We start from the raw sequence: 23,196 nt of genomic DNA on the forward strand, positions 1-23,196 counted from the left end.
GCCGCACCGTGCTATTATCGTAAAGTAGTAGTTGACAATGGGAAAAAAAGGGGGAAATGATAAATAACGGTCTTGTAAGAGCATTAATATTAAATTAGGTACTTTAGTACTAAAACATGGTAGAAGGAATACTGAAATTTGAAAACATCAATATTGAAATGTCCTAATTTGACATTAATGCTTTTACAATATCTTTATTTGTCATTCTCTTGAAAACAAACTAAAGGATAATTCAATTGTTCCTTTATTGTTCTCTTTTGTCTTTATTGTCTTGGCATGAAAATTTCAAATCTATTATTTCACCCTCTAAGCTATATCTATTTTTTGTGGTTGACTGTGAGAGGAGATGATGGACCCTAGAAGTATAGGGTGTTTTTTTTTTTCCTTCCCTCTTCTTTGATTTGATCTTCTTTATCGTCAAGTCCAATGCCAAATATGCTTGTGAAAAAAGAACATGAGTTGGAGAGTTTGAAAAAAAAAAGAACATTATTCAAAGCTAACCCTAATATCTAATCCTCTTTTGTTATTTTAAAACCGGTAATTCAAGCTAAACATGATGAGCTAGTATGAATAAATAAATAAATAAAATTAAAACGGGGCCTAGTAAAATAACATTTTTAGTATTCAAGCTTATCCAAGTCAAACCCAATCAAATAAAATTTTACTTTTTAAAAATATTTATAAAAAGTATAATTTATATTCAGACGGAGCTTCATTATATATAGACTCTTTACTAAGCTAATTAAAGCTGCTTGATTTACTAGTTCTATTGGTTGTTTATTGTAGCTTTTAGTATACTTTTTCTCAACAAAAGCTGGACAAAGTTGGAGAGTTTGAAAATAAAGTAAGAAATAAGAAAATCAGTAAGGTACACCATGGATTTGTGTTTTAACTAATGGCTTATGAAAAAGCATTTTTATTATCGTTATTGCTTAATGAATTCTAACCATTTTTCTTAGTTTACAAAAACACTATGAAAAAACATTATGGCCATTGAGATTCAAAACTAATCTATTATTTTAGTCCATTGTACTGTATAGATGAAAAGGTGAACGTTGGGGGAGAATCATTGAAAAGGGAATTCATGGAAGGCTGTGCGAAAGGGACTCTGTGACATAACCTGGAAAAAGAAACCAGAAACAGGTGACAGTGAAAGAAGCCCTATTTATTTGAACTGAGACTGAAACACAACCTTTTTTTGAACGTTTATATATCAAAAGAGAGAGAAATAGAGGATCGGAAGAGCAAGTGCATGAGAGAGAGATGAAAACAAAACATCTCTGCCCTGCTTGCTGCTGCTCCATTTATTTTATCCTCTTCTTCTTCTTCTTCTTCTTCTTCTTCTTCTTCTTCTTCTTGCCTTTACTAGTTTGGTTATCATTTTGCCTTTGACACAAGCACAGCCTTTCATGCAATCCTTTTCCATGATTCTGCTATGGACTTGCTAATGTTGACTCTTGATTCACCTTTTCAGCTATACAATAGAGATGAAAATTAGAATAAATAAAGGGGGAATGAAGCATAATTATCAGTGTAATCATTTTATTCAAATAAATTCAAATTATAAAAATATATATTATAAAAAGCGAATATCATTAAAATATGTGATTCTCATTACATAAGCATTGGACCTTAATACCTTGTAATGTAGATAATATTATATATTTAAAAATTATATAATATAAAATATTATACTTCCTCCAACCTTTAATAAAAAGTCACTTTCGAAAAATTTTGTTTAGTCTTCAATATAAAATATTATACTTCCTTTAACCTTTAATAAAAGACACATTTTTGAAATTTTGTTTAGTCTTCAATATAAAATACCTTATAAAATTTGATAAACCACATATTCAATTGGTTCATTTGGGTATCATGTTTGACTTTAAGATTTAAAGATAAGTTTACTAATTTTAATTAAAGGTAATTTGGGATTTTTATAAAAATTTAAAATAAGACACTTAACTAATTTCAACCACTTTTCTTAAACCATATTATTTGGTTAATTAAAAGTTGTCTTATGGATAGAATCGGAAGAGTATATTATACATAAATGTAATTTATATTTTTTAATCATTATTTAAATAACACTAAGGCATGCAATGCGTTATTTTACAAAAATATTTGTTATTAATTAATATCAAATTTTAATTGTTTAAAATTATTTTAAATATGTCAAACATACAATTGTTGGATAAAGCTGGTGCGTAACCAAGAGGGGGTGAAGTGGGGTTCAAAATTTTTCATAAAGATTTTTCCCTTCCCAAAAAGGTGAAGAACACTATGACAAATTTTAATACACAAAGCTTTTGAGAGATGAAGAGTTTAAGAGAAGAAAAAGCTTGACACATGAAATTTATTCTGATTCAACCCAACCATTTGGCTCATGTTTAGTTCTCAAGATTACCCTTGATATTTTTTACTAAAATCACAAGTTTAATTAAGTACTTTCTACCACAGTACAACTTGCAAAATTACGCCAGTGTTGATCCAGTAAACTGTTACAACAACCACTTAGGAAAATCTCTTCCTAAAATTTCAAATCAATAAATGGAAAGGATTTTTACAATAAATACTCTCTGAAATTTGATATCACTCATTTGAATTATACTTTATAACAAAACATTTAGTATATGATCATTATCTTAGAGTTTCTAATAATTTGTGTCTATAATAATAGATCAGCAACAAAAACAGCTCAAATATTGCAAAAGGAATATTAATATCTTGCTCAAACATCTGCTGCTTGTGAATGGTGAGGGTGAAGGTGAAGATGAAGCGATGAAGTTGACAATTGTGCTTCATGATTTATGATGTTATTTGACTATTTTAAATACTTTTGAGTAATTGTAGTGTGGTTGGATATTATGATATATACTTTTGAGTATTTAATAATATTTGATAATGTTGTGATATATCTTATTATATTTTTTATTTTTTTGGGTAAAATATTGTAATTAAAAGTTATGCTAAGGAAAATAACAATTAAAATTAAATTAATAATTGGCAGTGTACTGCACAATTTTTGGGATGGATTTGCAATGGATAGATTTATTTACAAATAACATAATTTTGAGACGGATTAGTGGCAATTTTGTCCTTCACAAAATTGGGGACACATTTGTGACGGTGAATTCCGTCACGAATGGATTTGGCATGTTTGCCACGCCTTTGTGACAACAAATTCCGTCACAAATTTGCGACCAAAATGAAAATTCCGCAGCAAAAAAAATTCGTGACGAGCATATTCTTGACACCACGTGTTCCATTACAATTTCCATTGCAAATAATAGTGGCAGAGATGGAAATCCCGTCACAAATTTAGGGCAATCTCCGATGCAAATCGTCCTATTTTCTAGCTGTGATATAAAATTATTTTCTAGTCTTAGATGCCTGTGGTGTATTATTAGATTTTTTTTGGGTCCTAAATTTTAATTAAATTACTACTGAGGTCCTATATTGGAATTCTCCCAAATATTAATTCCATCATATCAGTCCTTTAGGGCTAAATGAAATTTCTTAGGAGAATGACAAGGACCTTGTGAGAACATCAATGTTAAATTAGGAACTTCAATACTGAAACATGGTAAAAGAAGTACTGAAATTTGGAAACATCAATATTGGAAAGTCCTAATCTGATGTTAATGTTCTTACAAGGTCCTTATTTGTCATTCTTCCAAATTTCTTCATTTTATGGGATTTATCTAGCATTGAGACATTTCCTTGGGACTCCAATATCGATCATTTTCCTTTCTTTCAATCTTGTCCAAGATAGAAGCGATTGTGAATATTGGTTGGTGGAGATTTGAATTTTTGTATGAACGTAATAAACAATGACCCAATATAACAAAATGATAACCAACGATGAATAAAAGATAAGGTAGGAGCTTAGGTATGCCATTGATGTTAAGTGGAGAAAAAAGAAAAAGAAGAAAAAGGAAAAAAAAAACAAAGAAAAAAACAGAGAAAATGGAACATAAGGCCACACTGGAAATGTTTTGCTAGATTGGCATATTACGTACACTGTGCCACTTCTCTTTGTTCTCATATCTCTTCAAGGTGTGTTTGTATTTCATTTGAGTATAATTGATTATGAAAAGATTAATATGATTGATTTTGAATATAATTGATTATGTTTTGAGGTATATAATTGATTTATAAAATTAATAAATAAGATTGATTTTAATCAAAATTGAAAAGTAGAATTGAAAAGCAAAATTTAAAATCAAGTAAAAGCATGATTTTGTGAAAATATATCCAAATATCCCCATTATATGTTAAAATTAATTATGAATTCAAAACCATATTTTTCAAAAAAATCCAAACACCATTATATATGTCAAAATAAATTGTGAACCCAAAATTATGGTTTTCTTAAAAATATCCAAACATTTCCATACGTGTCAAAATCAATTATGAGTCCAAATCCATGGTTATCTCATAAGATACTGTTACCTCTTTTCAATTGATATTTTCAATTATACTTTTCTAAAAATTTATCCAAAAATCATACAAATTATTTTACATATCATATTTTTGGGTTTATAATTGATTTTGACATATAAAGAGGTGTTTGGATATTTAAAAAAAAAACATGGTTTTGAGTTTAAAATTGATTTTGGAATGTATAGTGGAAGTTTAGATATTTCTAAGAAAACATGGTTTTAGGTTTTTAACATGTAATAGAGATGTTTGGATATATTTTTACAAAACTGTGGTTTGAACTTCTAAAATTGATTAATGAGATTATTCAAACAGGCACTCAGTCTTTACACTAATGATCCTGCCCATCTATTTTTTTTTATGCCTTTTCTTTTCTTTTCTTTTTTAATCCTTCTCTCTCACTTGCTCCTCTAATGCTATCTTTCCATCTCTCTACTCTTTTAATCTCTCTCTCCTGACCTCCCCCCCAAAAAAAAATCTCTCTCATTCCCATTATTTTGATGTATGTATGTATGTAGTTTGAACCTCTAGGTAAAAGGTTGTGTTTTCAATCTTGGGGGATGTTCAGATGCACGGGGCTTCTTTTTTCAGTAAAACGTTGGTTTATTAGCTATCCAGACTATGTACTTTTTGAAGCTTGAACATGTCCCTTAATTTGTGAATATTTGTTTTATTTCTTAAAAACACTTGATTTCTTAAATTTATGGTCTTAAATTAAGCATAAGGTCAGACTGATATGCCAATGAAACCTTCTCTCTCATGACAATGAGATTAGCGATTAACCAGAATGCTCGAGAATAAAAACCTCCCACGTCATTGGTTATTTATAAATATGTTTATAGACCAATTTATCAAATTTGTGTTTATTTATGCTATGTATGTATTTTCAGACATGTGGCAATAAAAGCATGAGCCATTGGAACTCAAATTTGATTTAAATTGATCACTGTTCCTACAAAATCTTATTAACAGCTAAAGCTTTATTATTAACCCTCATTTCTGGAGTTGTGAATAAGGTACAGACCACTCTTTTAGACCATGTATTTTTCAAAAGTCAAGTTTTGAAAGATAAAAAATTAGTTTTATATAAAAAGACTTTTAAGCTCCACCCTTGTAAACCTTGTACAAATGGGTTCAAGCTTGTGCTAGGCCTAAAGGCTTTATAAATTTTTTTATAAATTTATTTAAAGTTTTGAATTAATATTTGAGAATAGCACAATTTGTAATATATTTATTCTAGATAATGACAAAGAAGTCAGTGAGATTACTGAAATACCACTCTATGAAGGATCCAATGATTTATTTTTTTTCAATAAAGATTGATGATAATAAGGATTAAAAAAATATTTACATTTTAGATAATCAAAAATTTGGACTTGTATGGTTTATATTACATTTGAGGGTCTGTATTTTAATTATACTTCAGATCTTATTATTATCTTTTATATATTTAATTAAGGTATTTTTTAATATATGTATATTACTATAACTAGAGACTTTAATTTAAAAAAATTATGCAGGTTTTTATCCCAAAAAATATATGAAATTCAATCACAATAAGCTCTGAGAGAGAGAAAAAGCTTTAATTTTCTGACATATTCTAAAAACCAATGTATTTGACCATGCAAGGAGTCCTTAAAAATCATGAGAATTTATATTTTTTACATAAAATGCCGGGACACATAGGGAAACATTGATATGAAATTTTAGTCCAAAATCACCTCTGTATAAATACAAACTAAGCTTAATTAGCTTGCAAATTCAAGAGCCTCTTAAAATAATCCATGCTGAGAGGAGAGACGTATATTACAGAGAGAGGTACTTGGCAGCGTTACGTTCTGGAGAGGAATGATGGAGAGAAACAAGAAAGGGTGATGGTGGAGAAGAGGTTTTGAAGAGAGCTTTAGGGATTGAATGGAGAGGAGAATGAGAAAGCTACTTTGCTTAAAGGTGATTTTGCACCCACTCACTCACTGAGAGAATAGGTAAAGAAGCAAATGAGAGGAGAGATGCAAGGAGGAGTGAGAGAATTAAAGGTAAGAAAATGCCAAAATTTAGTTAAAAATGAGAGAGTGTAGTACTAGTCCGGCAATGGTGTGCTGTGAAATGGTGTTGTGTTTCGCCGTTGTGGTGGTCAAGAAGTGAGTGCTCAAAGATTAACGTACGTGCTTTTGTGATTTTAGTTATTTTCTTTCATCAAAAAAGCAAAAGAAAGAAAGAGGAAAGGCCTTAAATTATGATACGCACCCAGTGTTCTCAAAAGTAATTTCATTTATTTGTTTTATTCAATGATATTTCTTAATTTTGCAATATGCTACTGCGGAACACAATTAGAGTCATAAGGAAAATAGCTTTTAGAAATTAAATATCCTTTTTTAATTTTTAGGTGGATGGTTGAAAATCATATTATATATTTATAATTTCTCACTAGGGTTAAAGAACATGCTTCTCTTTAAATTATTTTTTGAGGATATCCTATGCTAATAAATGAGATAATGTTCCCCTAAACTATGTTTTCCTGGAGCAATTTTATTTCTCCCATAAGAACCCATCATTTTCCCTTAAGAAGGCCCCATTGACCATCTGATAACCTGGCTTATTATTATAAAGTTAAAATGCTAATTTGTTCTTGTAGATATTTTTACAAGAGTGCCAGGCACCCTGAAATCAATGGTAGTACAATACTACTCTTCATGTACGTATTTCTTTATAATTAATTTGGTTAACACTTCTAGTCAACTGAACAGATATTTAAAGGAGAGGTGATATTACTCAATTTTTAATACATGAAAGACAATATTGCATTACCCTTAATTTTAAAGTGTGTAGTGTCCTTAAAAAAAGTTTAAGGACAAATTAATATTTTAACCCTACAATAATAAGCCAAATCAGATAGTCAATAGAAACGACAGATAATACAGATATAAAGCTGATAATTCACGCCAACTTGAATGAACAACTTGAATGAACCCAAAAAAGGTAGACCCAAGCTTAATAAAATACTAAAACTTTTAAGTTTGGCTCTATTTGCATTACAGGTTTAGTGTGCCTCATTTTCCTTATTCTCTATTCCCCCTTTTCCTCTCTCATCATCATTGGATCAAAGTTTCAATGGTTCTGATTTTATATTTGATAAATTGTTTATTTAATTTTGTATAAAAGGTATCGATAAATTTGAACTGTTAAAGCTTAATCTAAACAATTTAAAACTATAATATTCTATTTCTATATTTTATGTAAAATAATAATAATAATTTTATAAAAATTAAATCTGAATGAAAATTTTTGATCCAGCAATGATGAGAGAGACAAGGAGGGAAATGGAGGGTAAGGAAAAGGAGACACCCCCTTCCAAGCTGAATAACATTTTATTTTTTAATATATATATATATATATAAATTATATTTATATCTTTATAATAATAAAAATAATTAATTTTAAATTAAAAATTAATTTTTTTAAAAAATTAATATTTTGGGTTGGCCCAAATAAGCTTAAAACCTAAGGATGTTAGAGTTGAATTTGGCCATATGAGCTTTTTTACTTATTTTGCCTAAAATAAAAAAAAGTGGCCTTAATAAAAACATAAAATTAGCCCGCTTGAATTATTAACTCTAGTTATATACGTAGGCAAACAATGGCCTTAATAAAAATATAAAATTTCTTGTAAAAAAATTGATTTAGAAGGAACATTACCTCAATTTATTAGCATAGGATATCCGGTGCTCTTTGAAAAGAAATTGAAAGGGAAAAATGTTTTCTAACCCTATATGTAATTAAGGAATCACTATCATTGGCCTTGTTGGAAAATAATTAGGTTATAAATTATATATCAGAGGCAATAAATTAAAGAGAGGCCAAAGAAAACTGTAAAATGGATGGGTGCGGCCAACTTCTTCCTCAAAACCATATTTTCATGAAAAAAAATGACTAAACCAAAAATAAATAAAAATATCACGAGACATGGCGTTTGAGAATTTGTTTATTATTTTTTTAAAAAACACTATTGAATTACTCATATCATATGCATATTTGTAACTATGGTAAAACCGTAAAAGTACTACATATTTGGGCTTTAACAAAATGCAAATTTGTTTTTCATACGAACAAATCGATTATACCAAGATTAATTTTAAAATGCATGAAAATTATATTTGTGATACGATTAAAAAGACTGCAACTCTGCAATAGTTGTATTTAATTAAACATAAAGATGTAAAATTGAAGCCGAAAAAGGAAGCACGTAAGTGCAAGCATATGATGGCAGAGTATGTTGGCTTATTTTCAAACCCTTTACATACAATTATTTTATTTTTCTCATGCTGCACCGTGCTATTCTTGTAAAGTAGTGGTTGATAATGAAAAAAAAGACTAAAGGATAAAGCAATTGTTCCTTTTTTATTCTGTTTTATCTTTATTGTTTTGGCATGAAACTTTCAAATCTATTATTTCACCGTATAAGCTATATCTATTTTTTGTGGTTGACTACGAGAGGAGATGATGGACGTAGAAATATAGAGCGTGTTTTTCCTCTTCTTTGATTTGATCTTCTTTATCGCCAACTATGCTTATGAAAAAAGTACATGAGTTGGAGAGTTTTTTTTTTTTTTTTAAAGAACATTATTCAAAGCTAACCCCAGTATCTATTCCTCTTTTGTTAATTTAAAATTGGTAATTCAAGCCAAGCGCAATGAGCAAACCCAAATAAAATAAAAAAATAAAATAGGGCTTAATAAAATAAAATTTTTAATGTTTGGGCTTATTCAAGTCAAACATGATCAGATAACATTTTATTTTTAAAAATATTTATGAAAATTATAATTTATATTCAAGCCAGAGCTTGACTCTTTTCCTAAGCTTAGGCTGCTCGATTTACTAGCTCTATTTGTTGTTGTTGCTGTTGTTGTTGTAGCTTTTAGTATACGTTTTTTCAACAAAAGCTGGGCACTGTTGGAGAATTTGAAAATAACTATAAGAAATAAGAAAATCAGTAAGGTACACCATGGATTTGTGTTTTAACTAATGGCTTATGAAAAAAAAACATTTTTTTCTTATTATTATTACTTAATGAATTCTAACCGTTTTTCTTAATTTAAGTAAAGTAGTTAATAAATTTTTAAAATATTCTACCTAACCAATACATTATGAAAAAAAAACATTATGGCAATTGTGATTCAAAACTAAACTCTATTATTTTATTCCATTATACTGTATAGCTGAAAAGGTGAACGTTGGAGCTAACATAACAAATTCATGGGAGAATCATTGAAAAGGGATTTCATGGAAGGCCGTGTGAAAGGCAAAATGAGCGAAGGAGCTTGGCTCCGCCGCACTGATGTTGAGAGGAGAAAAAGAAAGAAAACATAGCAACGCCCCTCTGCAAATGTTTTGCTAAATTGGTATATCACACCGTACCACTCCTTTTTGTTCGTTCTCATATCTCTCTTCATTTGCCCACCTCTTTTCATTCCCCCTGCTTTTTTTTCATTTTCCCTTTCCTCCTGATCTCTCATTTAATTGCTTGCTCCTCTAATCCATCATTTTTTCTCTCTGTTAACATCTGTCTCTCTTTTTGCTTGTTAAAATTTGGAGCACAAATTGCAAATTCATCACAAAGAAGCTATAAAATTAAGAGCTGAACATACAAATTCTTAAAGTCTGGTTGATGGAATATGGAATAATAGTCGATTAGAATAATTAGAATTTATTTAAAATATTAGAATTATCCATTAGAGATATTCAATTATGGATATTTATCCATTAGAATTAGGATTTTTTATTTTATTTTATTGTTATGTTAAATTTATTTATATTTAATAAGATAGGATACTACCATCCTATTGGTATCTTTTTAAATTAGATTTAGGATTTAGATTTAAATTTATATTTAGATTTATTATTATATTATTATTTTATCATTTTAGAATTCTATAAATAGAGTTCAAATTTTCATTTGCAATCAGTTTTTGAATATTATTAAATAAGAATTTCAGTCTTCCCCCTCCTTATTTCTCTCTCTTTCCTCTCCCTTTCTCTTATCTCTCTTCCCCCTCTTCCCTTCCCATCTTATTGGTACTAGAGCCTAGTCCACCTCCCTTCCCTATGTTGCTTTTCTAGTTGAGATCCATAAAATAACTCAAACCTTGCCTAAATCCATAGATCATTAGATAAAATATTTGAAGGACAATTTTTAATCCATATATTTATTATTTTATTTGGGATATTACCATGAATGCCCGTGCAAGGAGTGCCAAAATTATTAGGGAACCCCACCTCGATGTTTTGGGCATCCACAATATCACAAAGAGAAAAATAATTGAAGAATGACATTAACACTGGTATGCATATACCAATGGTGTAGTTATAAAGCACATCACAGGGCTGAATATGTATGACAAATTCCTGAGGATGACAAATTTGATGTTGAATTAGAGAGACAAATAGCTAAAGTCAAATGCTGCAATGCTACATCTACCACTAAATTGAAATATCAAATTCAAGAAGGTGCATGTTTAATTGAAAAACAAAGAAGAGTTTCCAACAAATTATTGAATTGCTAAATCAATAGAAACAAGCAATCAAGCAAGAAGAGGTTAAAACTCCTACCTTAAATTTATGTGTCTGTAGTAACTCTTATGGAGCCTAATCATGAGAGTGGTTTGTCTATTCCAACACCTTTACCACTATAGGCTATATTAAAAACTCCAACAAAGGTTCTTTTACTTCCTGTACAAGTAGCTCTTTCCCAAGTTGTGACCCGGCCAGAACCAACCTCGCCTTACAGATGCACCTCATCTATAAACTATACTTGCCAAGAATATCTTATTAGTTAACAGAAAGCTTCAACAATATATTGTTCGTTGGAAAGGTTTTTCAGAGATTCCAAATAATCAACATTGTTCTCTACATGATACAGTTCGTCACTACCTCACTTGTTGGAAAGGATTTTTAGATATATGCATGTGGATGAAATTTTATCCCACCCGTCCCTCCCTGTCTAATTTGTGCTTCATTTTTAACTTGTCAGGAGACAGTTCTTCAAGTGGGGGAGAAATGATGGAATATGAGATAATGGTTAATTAAAATAATAAGGATTTATTTAAGATATTAAGATTATTCATTAGGGATATTCAAATAAGGATACACCACTATAAATATAGCTATCAATGACACCTTTTAACATCAGTTCTTAGAATACTGTTGTAAAAAAAAGGCAATGGCATAAAAGTAATTAAAAGTAAACTATTTAACATCAGTTATTACTATAACTGACGTTAAATAATATACCACATTGGTTATTGTTAAAACCGACATGGTATAATATAGAAAAAAAATGCAAATAATGTTATTAGTTTTCACATCGGTTATTGTATAAAATCGACATGGAAACTATTTCACATCAATTTTATCATAAACTGACGTGAAATATTAGAATTTTTTTTTAAATTTGTAATAACTTTCCATGTTAGTTCTGCCAGAAACCAACGTGGAAGGTGTTTTTAACGTCAATTCCAATAGGAACCGACATTAAAAGTCGATTTAAAGCTGCAGAATTACAGCTTTCCCTTTCATTTCGCACAGCATCTCTCGCTTTCAAAAAACCACCATTCATCTCTTGGTTTCCTTTCACCTCCGTCTCAAAAATTTTAGCAGCACACAGAGTGCGTGGCCAATTTCCTAATAATTTATAATCTACCTCCTTGGTTGTGTATGAAATGCAAATCCATAATATTGACCATGATGATTGTCATGCCCTATAAATTTAAGCTGTGACCGGCACGGAATATGTGTGTAAAACCCATATCCCTTAAGCCTTGAACAAATATAGTTTCATCCGTGCAAACTATAGGCATGTTTTTTTTATTTATTTTTTTAATAAAATTTTTAATAGAAGTTTCATGTAAATAAGACTTCCTAAAATGTATGACAAAGAACAATAATAATAAAAAAAAGGATCTCACTCCCTACTAACATATATACAATCTTTAAAGAAAGACGAGAATCCTACCTACATTATACATGGAGCAGTTAGAACCAGGCCATGAAATTAATACAGGGTTCAAATTTTTATCGAGCAAAACTTGTTTGAAATAATTCTTCCACTCCACTTTAGTGATAAAATGCCTCAAGCACACCTTGATATACAAGTTCAACTTACACTACCTGAGGCCAAAAATATATATTTCCAGTGAATAACGTCCCAACAATAAATAATAGAACATAAATAAAATGAAAAGTTTAAAATAGTTATGTAAGTTAAAGAGACAACAATTTCTGAAAAAATTTAATAAACTTCATAATAAAATGACTTTATAAAATTTCAAATAAAATCTCAAATCATTGAACTATCATAACAAATGATAATATCATTTGATTTCAAGAAAGCACATAATTAAAATAAATATTTATAAATAAATTACTAAATAAAAACCAATATAGTATGAAATCATCAAACGATTGGATTCAAAATTATAAGGACTTATCAGAATAATTAACAAACGTGGACACACAGTCCACGAGAGTAAATAACCCAAACGTGACTTTTGCCATGAAAACAAACGTGGACACACAGTCTACGAGGGTAAGCAACCAAACATAGCCGAAGCCACGAAACAAACACGGACACACAGTCCACGAGGGTATGCTAACCAAACGCGGCTTGAAGCCACGAAACAAACGTGAGTATAATGCTCACGAATAACCATCCCTCTGTTCCACGTGCGTTGGCCATCACACAGGGCTAGCATCTCCTATAAACACCCTGCTAGCTAGGTGTACCATGGCGTGCCAAGGGCTAACGGAACTACCGTTAGCAACCAGTGTTCCGTATAAAGTCTCCTTTTTTTTAAAACCATTTTCAAACATGCGAGAAAATCATCACTTTTAAGGTACAGTTCTCATTCTCAAAATCAAACTCGCATGAATACTTTTAAGCATTAAAACTTGCTAGAATAAAATTTCATATCCAATGCTCATGCATGCATTTATCGAATAATCAAAATTTTTCAAAGTCAAACTCGCAAGAATTATTCTTTTATCAATCCAATATTTGATAAAATAAAAATCTCAAAATCAAAATCCAAACTTGATTTAATTGATCAAATAAATTTCAAATTTGATAAAGCTAATTTCTCAAAATAAAGCAATGTCAATCAACAAATATCCAATAATCGCATTAATGCTATTAAAATGATTTCCAGAAAAACGTTTAATTAAAAAGAAGAAAAAAAATCAGTTGGGACGCTATCCACTTACCTTTATTGTGCCCAAGAACCAAAATTCATTTCTTACGACTTCATCTAAGGCTCCCTTCCTCTAAGCACTCTATTCAAGATGATGAACAATTTAATGGCCTTACTCTAGCCAAATAAATTATCTTCCAATATTGTAACACTATAACCAATCGAGTTCTAAATCATTATAATTCAATCGACCCAATCTTGGTTTCTTTGATCCTTTCAATACTTTACATGTCTACCTTTCTATGTCTACCTTTCTATTTGACTCTTTGATTAAATTTTAATCTGCCTTCTAATTTTATACTAAATTTTTAATCAAGTGTGTGTGTGTAATTTTCATAACTATTTAATTAATCATAGTACAAGCATCACATATAATTTGCCACAATAATCAAGATTTCTCCCAACAGACGTTTTGCCAAACACTTTATATGCATTAATTTGTAAACAAAAATTCTAAGTTCTTTCTCTCCAAATCTTAGTCCAAGTTTTCAAATACCAATACTTGAGTTCATCAAGCCTCCCAAATTTTTTTTTTATTCAACACTAATCAATAAAATTCAAAGAAAATTAAATCTAATTTCTTGTTCTACAAGAATTGACAAAATGAAATTATCCACCGACAATTATGCACTTAACTCAATTTTGATCAAATTTCATCTGCCCTCCCATCACGCACAGCAACAACAAGAAGTAGTCACGATTCAGCCAAATAACACACACGGAATCAACAAGGGAAAATAAGACCAGAATCACCTACCTCCAATCAAAAAATTAGAAGCCAGATAAGGAAACCATCTGAACAAAAATAAAGGATGAAAACAACGCACCCACACTTGAACATAGCAGCAGCATGAACCTAGAAGAAGCAGGGGAGGCCAACGCATGAGTACAGGAGAGCAGGGGAAGGAAGATGAATGAGAGAGCCGATGATAGCACCTACAACAGCACGGACCCTTCTAATCGCAAAAGCAAGAAAATGGTAGAAATGAAGAAGGGAAGGTTTTGGCTTCTCCCTCACTCAGCCACTAGTAACAGGTCGAGGAAGGAGAATGGGAAAGGAGATCCAACAATGACATACGCAAGAGAGGAGAGAAATCATGACCTGGATCTCTTGCAGCGGCAGACGGAGCTGTCTCTCTCACACACACGCCGGCGAGGTTCAACGACCTTGGAAAAAGGCAGAGAAGGTGGAAGAGAAAGAAGGTCGAGGTGCTCTATCTCTCTCTCTCGACAGGTGCTGGAGTATTCTGGCAGTAGAGGAGAAGGAAATAAAACCGTGCATATTTTTCTGCTTTGTTTTTGTTTTTTTATATAACAAAGGGGTAAAATGGTAATTTACCAATGGCATAAAGGAAATAAAAATTTCTTCGGCATACACAGGATTCGAACCAAGGACTAGTATGATAAATTGTTTGCACAATTACCACTATGCCAATATTCTATCTTCTTATATCTAAAAAAATTAACAAAAATACAATTAAAATACCTTAATATAAATTTAATATTTTATTTTGTTTAACTAATTTTTTTTTTGAGATATTACAATGATCTCCAAATCAAAACAACCCGAAAACGATATTGATGTCTACTTGACACCCTTGATTGAAGATTTGAAGATGATATGGAAGGAGAGTGTCGATGTATTTGATGCTTACCAGCAACAGTTCTTTAGATTTCTTAGTAGGTACCACCTTATCATAGGTTGAAAATGGCTTTTAATGGCTCACAAGAGTATGAGTTTGCTCTGAAAGCATTAACTGGGGAGTAGGTTTACCAACGGGTGGAGAGGATTCATGTAATCTTCAGTAAGAATTGAAAGATTGCAAGTGAGAAGAGTTTGTGGAAAAAGCACTATTATAGGATAGGCTTTTAACAATGGATAAAAAACACTTTTAACAATGGTTTTGTAACCACTGTTGTTTTAGGGAATGTTAAAATATGTGACTTTTAATAGCAATTGTCCAACCGCTGTTAAAAATGAACTTTCAACACCAGTTCTATGTCTACTGTTAAAAGTTGCTTGTTATTTTTCTTTTGTTTTTGAAAAAAGGAGACTTTTAACAGCAGTTAAAGCAATAACCATTGTTAAAAGTCCACTTTTAACAATGGTTATTGCTTTAACTGCTGTTAAAAGTGGTTTTTTAAAAACAAAAATTAATTTTGTTTCTAAGACTTTTAACAATGGTATATTGCTTTAACTGCTGTTAAAAGTGGTTTTTTAAAAACAAAAATTAATTTTGTTTCTACTCATTTCCCCAATTCTTACAAATAAAAATATTATATACAATTTATTACCTGCTAGCCAGCTAGTTCTAGTACATATAAATATATTCAAATTTTAATACAAAAGTTTATAGAAATTACACAAAACTCAAATGGTCTATATAATTTCCTAAAAAACTATCTAAACTTCACATACCATCCACAAAAGATTTGTAACTAACATATCCATAAAAGTTAATAGTTTTTGTACAAGTATACGTACGAGTCTATCGTCTTCTTTGTCACACCCTAAAAACAGTGACTAGCATGGGATGTAGATCATATCACATATCCCTTAAGCCATAAATTGTGAAAAAATTTTATTTTTCCATTCTAAAACATAGTTGAATCTATACTAAAAATTATAACATGTTTAATAAAATTATTATATTGAAAATTTTAATATTTTTATAGAAATTTCGGTAGAATTTCCTAGTAAATAGGATCTCCTAAAAATTTTAATCTGTTAATATTTTACACAAAATAATATCAATCAGGAGCTCAATTCTTTCTAGCTAACAAATAATATATATCACAATAGAAACCTAGCAACTAGCCTTACTTCAAAATAAAATACATCAGTTTAAATGTTTATGTCAAAAGGAGATAATGCTAAGCGAAATACCACCACCTAGAACAATTTTTCACCCTTTAAAGGTCAGCAATAAGATTAGTGCCAGCTAATGAATTTGAGGCCAAAATAAATTTCTAAAAAATAACATCCCAACAATAAATAATTAAATATGTATAAAAAAAGTTTAAAATAATTATGTGTGCTAGAGATGACAATTTTCACAAACGAACATTTAATAAATTTTAGCACGAAGGCCTTTATGAAACTTTAAATAAAATCTTGGTTCATAAAAGCATCATATCAAATGTCATTATCATTTAATTTCAATAAATCAAGTAACTATGTTAAATAATTATAAATATGCAACTAATCAAACCAATTAAATAAATTCATCAAATAATTAAAAACTCATAATTATAAGGACTTATCAGAACAAATAACAAATGTGGACACACAGTCCACAGGGGTAAATAACCAAACGCAGCTTATGCCATGAAGACAAATGTGGACATAGTCCATGAGGGTAATGCTAACCAAATGTGGCTCGAAACTATGAAAACAAACGCGAGTACAAGACCCATCAATAACAAATGAGAACAGAGCTCACGAAAATCAAACTAGATAATCATTTACCATGGCGTGCCAAGGACTAACAAAGTTGCCATTAGCAACCAGTGTTCTATATAAAGTCTCCTTCAAATTTATTTTCAAACATGCAAGAGAATCATCACTTTCAAAATAAAATTTTAATTTTTAATGTCAAACTCGCATGAATCATTTTTCTATAGCAATTCAATAATTTCCAGAATGTAAATCCCATAATCAAAGTCCAAACTTGTATTTATTGAATAATTAACATTTCAAAAGTGATAAAGGTAATTTCATAAAATAAAGAAGTTTAATCAATAAATTATCCAATACTCACATTGTTGTTATAAAATGATTTGCATAAAAATGTAACATTTTAATAAAGAAAATTTTATTAAAAAATTAGTTGGGATGCTATCCACTTACCTGAAATTTCAGAATTCAAATTTCTCCCTCAACTGTAATCCAATTTTTTTCTCTTTCGAACTCCCTATAAATTATATTAAAATTTTATTCAATCCTTTTCCAACCTCACTCACTACCAATATTAAACTATAATATATTTGAGACTTTTGTGAAAAAGAATAATCCTCACTAGCATTTGGTTAATACACTTAACATAAAGCATTTTCAATCTACTCATAAAAATGCTAACACTCAATATTTCATCAACAACTATTCATCTTCAAAAATTCAAAAAAAAAAATCCCATTATAAATTTCATAGGTAAATATCCTTTGCAACTTTCAAATTAAATTTCATATTTCCAAAAGAATTAGTGAATCTCCATAAGTATTCAAAAATCAAGTTCTCTTCTAACAAGCAGTTCAACAACCATTTTATAGTCATTATTCCTCAAGTTTCACATCTCATCTCTTCTAGCATAATCCTAACAAATTCTTCACAATCAACCAATTTAAACAAAATGAATTTAACTCAAAAGTTAACCCATATGTATATCATTACCAAGCTTTAAGATGATTTCTAGCTCAAATTTGAATCTCCTCTTCTTTTCAAGAATACGGCAGCAACAAGACACAAAAATATATATAATCTCATGCATAACAATAGCAAAAAAAACACTAACAGCAATAACGAGCTATCTCAAGAAGGAAGAGGACAGCTGAAGACTCAAAAACCTTGAGCACCAAAGTTTTCTGGCTCTCACACCGATCAGCCATAGCTTCCATAGCTGTGACCGATAGCACCCCCAATAAAGAAAACAGAACAAAAATGCTGAAACCAATGATAGCCAGAGATAGGGGAAAGTGGCAGATCTTGAGTCAAAAGAGAAAAGAAACAAGAAGCTCACCCCACGTACGTGCAACTGCCAAATCTAAGGAGAAAGAGAAACACACTCGCACCAACACAAAACAAAAAAGGAAGAATAGCAGGACAAATAGCAATGCGGCAATCGACAGCGAGATACAGAGAAGCATATCAATGAAGAAAGGAAAGGAAATTTCGGACGCTCTCTCCCTCTCTCTCATAGGTTTATCATTTAAATGACAGAGGAAGAAAATTACAAGGTTGGGCCCAATTTTTTTTTTATATGTTATAAACATAGGAGACAGGGCTTTTTTTGGGGAATTTTTCTCATAATCAAGACAAAATAAAATAAGCCTATTACTTGGGAAAATTTGAACTTTGAATCTTCCAGTAAGCTACTAACTTAAGTTCTAGTAAATAACCACTATCCACTTGTTAGATTGGAACAATTAAATAAAATATCAATTAGAAGAGAAATTTATTTAATTCAAAATTTATGGTCATTATATTCTTTATGTCTTTATTTGGTTTGTAATTGAGGGAGCATAAGAAGAGAACTGTATTACTCTTCAATGAAAAAACAATCAGCTACTAGTGGTTCGTACAAAATAGGGTGAGTTATTAGACGAAATTCACATTTAACAAACAAAAAAAACTATCAATCATAAATTGGTTCTTACAAATGCACAATGGAGCCATGAAAACATCCTTTTTGACTTCACATATTCATTGCTAGAGGTATCGAGATCTTATTTCTGGAGTATTTCCTTTCTCCATCATGTGATGAGGCAAAGAAATCGAAAATTATCACATTTGCCCGATATAATACACAAACGATGGAGGTGCCTGCGATAATGCAACCATGTTAGTTGACTGAACTTGATAAGTTAATTATATTTAAGTAAAATATACTTACAATATAAATAGCTTAATTGATGTTGTAATAAGTTGAAAAGGCAAGAGATAGTTAATTAAAAAATAATATAAGAAAAAATATTTAATAAAATGTATATTTATTAAAAAGTGATGAGTTTATATATATTTTTCAATTGACAAGAGATAAAACAATATGAAATTTATTGAAATATCATTGGTAAAAATATGAAGAGATAGAAGGTTTGAAGTGACTTAAATTTAAATGACTAAAGTGTATGTGTGTGTTGGATTAATAAAGATTTAGATTTGATCCAAATCCTTCATTTGTATACACAAAAATTTATAAATTTTGATTTGAATCTTTCACTAGATTTCTTTTGTAATTCCAAATTTCCTCCATGTCATAGTGCTTTAAAATTTCAGTCATTTAAAACATAACATTCTCATGTTTTTATTATTAATACATCTATAACTTTCGAATCTTTTTTTTTATGTCTTATTCCTATCTCTTATTTATTAAAAAATAGAAATAAACTCATTTTTCCTAATCTTTTTATTTTCATTTCAAATCTAGTTATCTATTTTTTTTCATTTGAATTTTTTTAAACCACTTAAACAAATAATTTTAAATATGAGATTTAAAATATTTCAAATCTAAAATCCAAATCCAAATACATTAATTCAAATGCTACTTTAGATTATTTAAAACCAAATATCCAAAGCTACAATTTTACAACATCTCGATCTTGAGAGGAAATTAAATTCATTTATTAGACCACGCAAGGGAAAAAAATTGTGAGAATTTGTTAACACGGGAGCACCGTGCACAAAGAATTATTTAGCAAAGCGATGGCCCCCTCTCCATCTCTAGTTCTGTTATATCTTCCATTTGGCAATCTGTCCATCAAAGAACCTCTCTCAGTACTCCTTCAAGTGATTTTTTCTTCAAAAACCACTTTCACTTTGGGCACAATAATATTTTTCGAACAATAATATAACTTTTAATAACAAATCTCTACGCCCTTCTCTATATATATATATATATATATATAATTTTTAACTATCTTATTATAGAGCTTCATTTTAGGGAAATGTTCGTTTGATGTGAAGTTGACTTCCAGAGTTCAAGCACAAAATCGCTTCAAGGTGAATCAGGTCTTGGACTGTTTGCACGTGAACTCAACAACGTTACAATTTTAATTTTCAAGGCCAATATCTCCCAGAATCAAGGGGGAACTTCGAACATACTAGAGTTATGTTTTGTTGGATAGTAAAACTCAAATGCCAACATAACAAGAAATGCAATTAACTAACAGCATTAAAATTAAAAGTAAAACTATAATTAATAAATATAAATTAAAAAAATAGTACATGTGGCTGAGAATTTGTAAGGAAGAAGGAGGAGCAGGATGGAGGAGTTACAGGGATGAGGAGGAGGGAAGGTCAATTGAATCGAGAGGGGTGGTGTGGAGGGGAGGCTGAGTGAGTAGTGGGGTCAAACAAGGGGGTAGGAGGAGGGGACGGGTGGGGTGGCAGATAGAAGGTGAGAGGCAACGTGGGAGGGGCTGATTTGGAGGGAGGGTCGAATGAGGGGGGTGGAGGTGCATGATGGTGTGGGAGTGGGAAGATGATGGGGAGGGGGAGCAGGGCTGGGGAGGCATGACAATGGAGGCCGAAGATGAAGAAGATAAGATTGAAGAGGATGGGAAGTTTTGAGAATTGAAGGAGCGTGGGTTAATTTAATCATTTAAAAGAGTTTTAACATCGGGTGCTAAGGCACTCGATGTTAAAAATTAAAATTTTTATTTTTTAAAAAATTAATTAAGTTTCAACATCGAGTGACTTGTACTCAATGTTGAAACTTCACTTTTAACATCGGTGCCTTGGCACCTGACGTTAAAAGTAATTAATTTTATTTTTTTCATTTAAAAAACTTACAACATCGAGTAAATGTGCACTCGATGTTTTAAGTGTTTTTTACAGCGGGTAAATTTTTACTTGCAATTAAAGTCCCCCAGATACACATAATATTACAAACATGTCATTATCTTTTTGCCTTTAAACTGCTATTAAAAGTTCCTTGTAAATGAAAATTTGTACACTAGTAAGAGGTCTATCTTCTTTGATCTTCCATATTGACAGTGTCTTAATGTAAGGCATTGTCTTGACGTGATGCATGTAGAGAAAAATGTTTATGATAGTCTTGAAGGCACACTACTACATATTAATGGAAAGACTAAGGATGGGATAAATGCTAGACTAGACTTGGCCAAGATGGGAATAAGAGAACGATTATTTGCTTGATGAGAAGATGGAAAGAGGACTTATCTGCCTCTTATGGCCTACACACTTTCAAACACTGTTACAGAAAAGGCTTTTAACAACAAGCAAAAACACTTTTAACAACGGTTACAAAACCGCTGTTGTTTTAGGAGATGTTAAAAGTCAGGGCTTTTAACAGCGATTGTCCAACCGCTGTTAAAAATAAACTTTCAACATTGGTTCTAAGTCTTCTTTTTGTCTTTATTTGGTTTGTAATTGAGGGAGCATAAGAAGGGGACTATATTACTCTTCAATGAAAGAACAATCTGCTGCTAGTGGTCCCTACAAATAGGATGAGTTATTAGAAGAAATTTACATTTAACAAAAAACTATAAATCATAAATTGGTCCTTACGAGTGCACATATAGAGCCATGAAAAGATCCTTCTTGACTTCACATATTTATTGCTGGAAGTATTTGGATCATATTTATGGAGTATTCCCTTTCTCTGTCATGTGATGAGGGAAAAGAAATCTAAAATTATCATCTTTGCTTGATGTAATACATAAAAAATAGAGATACCTACAATGATACAATCATGTTATTTGATTGAAATTGACAAGTTAATTATATTGAAATTAAACATACTTATATCATAAATAGTTCAATTGATGCTGTGGTAAGCTATTTTTTCAAGAGAAGTCGATTCAAGTCTTCCCGTTCAATCACAACATCCTTTTCTTTTATAATTTTTTTTTCTTTGAATGCTTTATCATAGGCCAGTAAAATTATTTGTTAAAGAGAAGTCAATGTGTGGCTATGGTTGCAACGAGGGTGGTGGAAGATCTAGCGAGGGAAGCTAAAAAGACAAAAGATAATTAATTAAAAAACATAATAAGAAAGAAATATTTACTAAAACATACCACAACTTGAATCATATTGACAAGTCTCTTGGGCCATATGATAAAAGTACCAACAACTTCAGACACAGTCTTGACCTCGTCAGTAGGAATGGGATGACCGCTTCTGCTACTTTTACATTTTCTACCACCACTCTCACTTGATCTTAATGCATTTACTTATGGTGGATGGTTTGTCCTAAAGTATGAACGCTGCCAAGAGTGACCAAGCATCTATTAGGATCCTCTAAATATAGCTCACATGGTTCATCAGTGTTTCTTGCTAAAGGACCCTCTGACATGCATCTAAAAACATTACTCCCTTTCATGCTGTGAAATCTAGGAGAATGTGGATAAGGTGCATCAGCAATCATCTCTTGTCATGAGGTCATAAAGGTCATCATCTCCTCTTTCTTCTTTACAAGATAAGCTTCCAAACAAGCTTCAAATGAAGCTTCAACATCCTTCATTGCTTGTTGCCTTATATTTGTTATTACACTTTCCAGCTCATCTTTTGTGACAACACCCAAGCTACTAGGGCGTCTAGGTGCTCCAAAGTAGTCTTTGATTCCCACACCAAATCCAACACCTCTAACATGCTTGGGATGATCTAGTTTTCCTATAGCAACCACCAAGATGTCATTTCTACCCTTTAGAACAAAGGATCCTTGAGATTGTTGTTCTTTAAAAGCTTCCTATAACAAACAAAAAAATATCATAAAATTTTGTATTGATAATTGAATAAAAAAATTAAAGAATTAAATATTACTTATAATCCTTT

The sequence above is a fragment of the Prosopis cineraria genome, unplaced genomic scaffold (genome assembly GCF_029017545.1).
Source record: "Prosopis cineraria cultivar Desert tree isolate PC_DT_omini unplaced genomic scaffold, ASM2901754v1 PC11, whole genome shotgun sequence".
Taxonomy (NCBI): Eukaryota; Viridiplantae; Streptophyta; class Magnoliopsida; order Fabales; family Fabaceae; genus Prosopis; species Prosopis cineraria.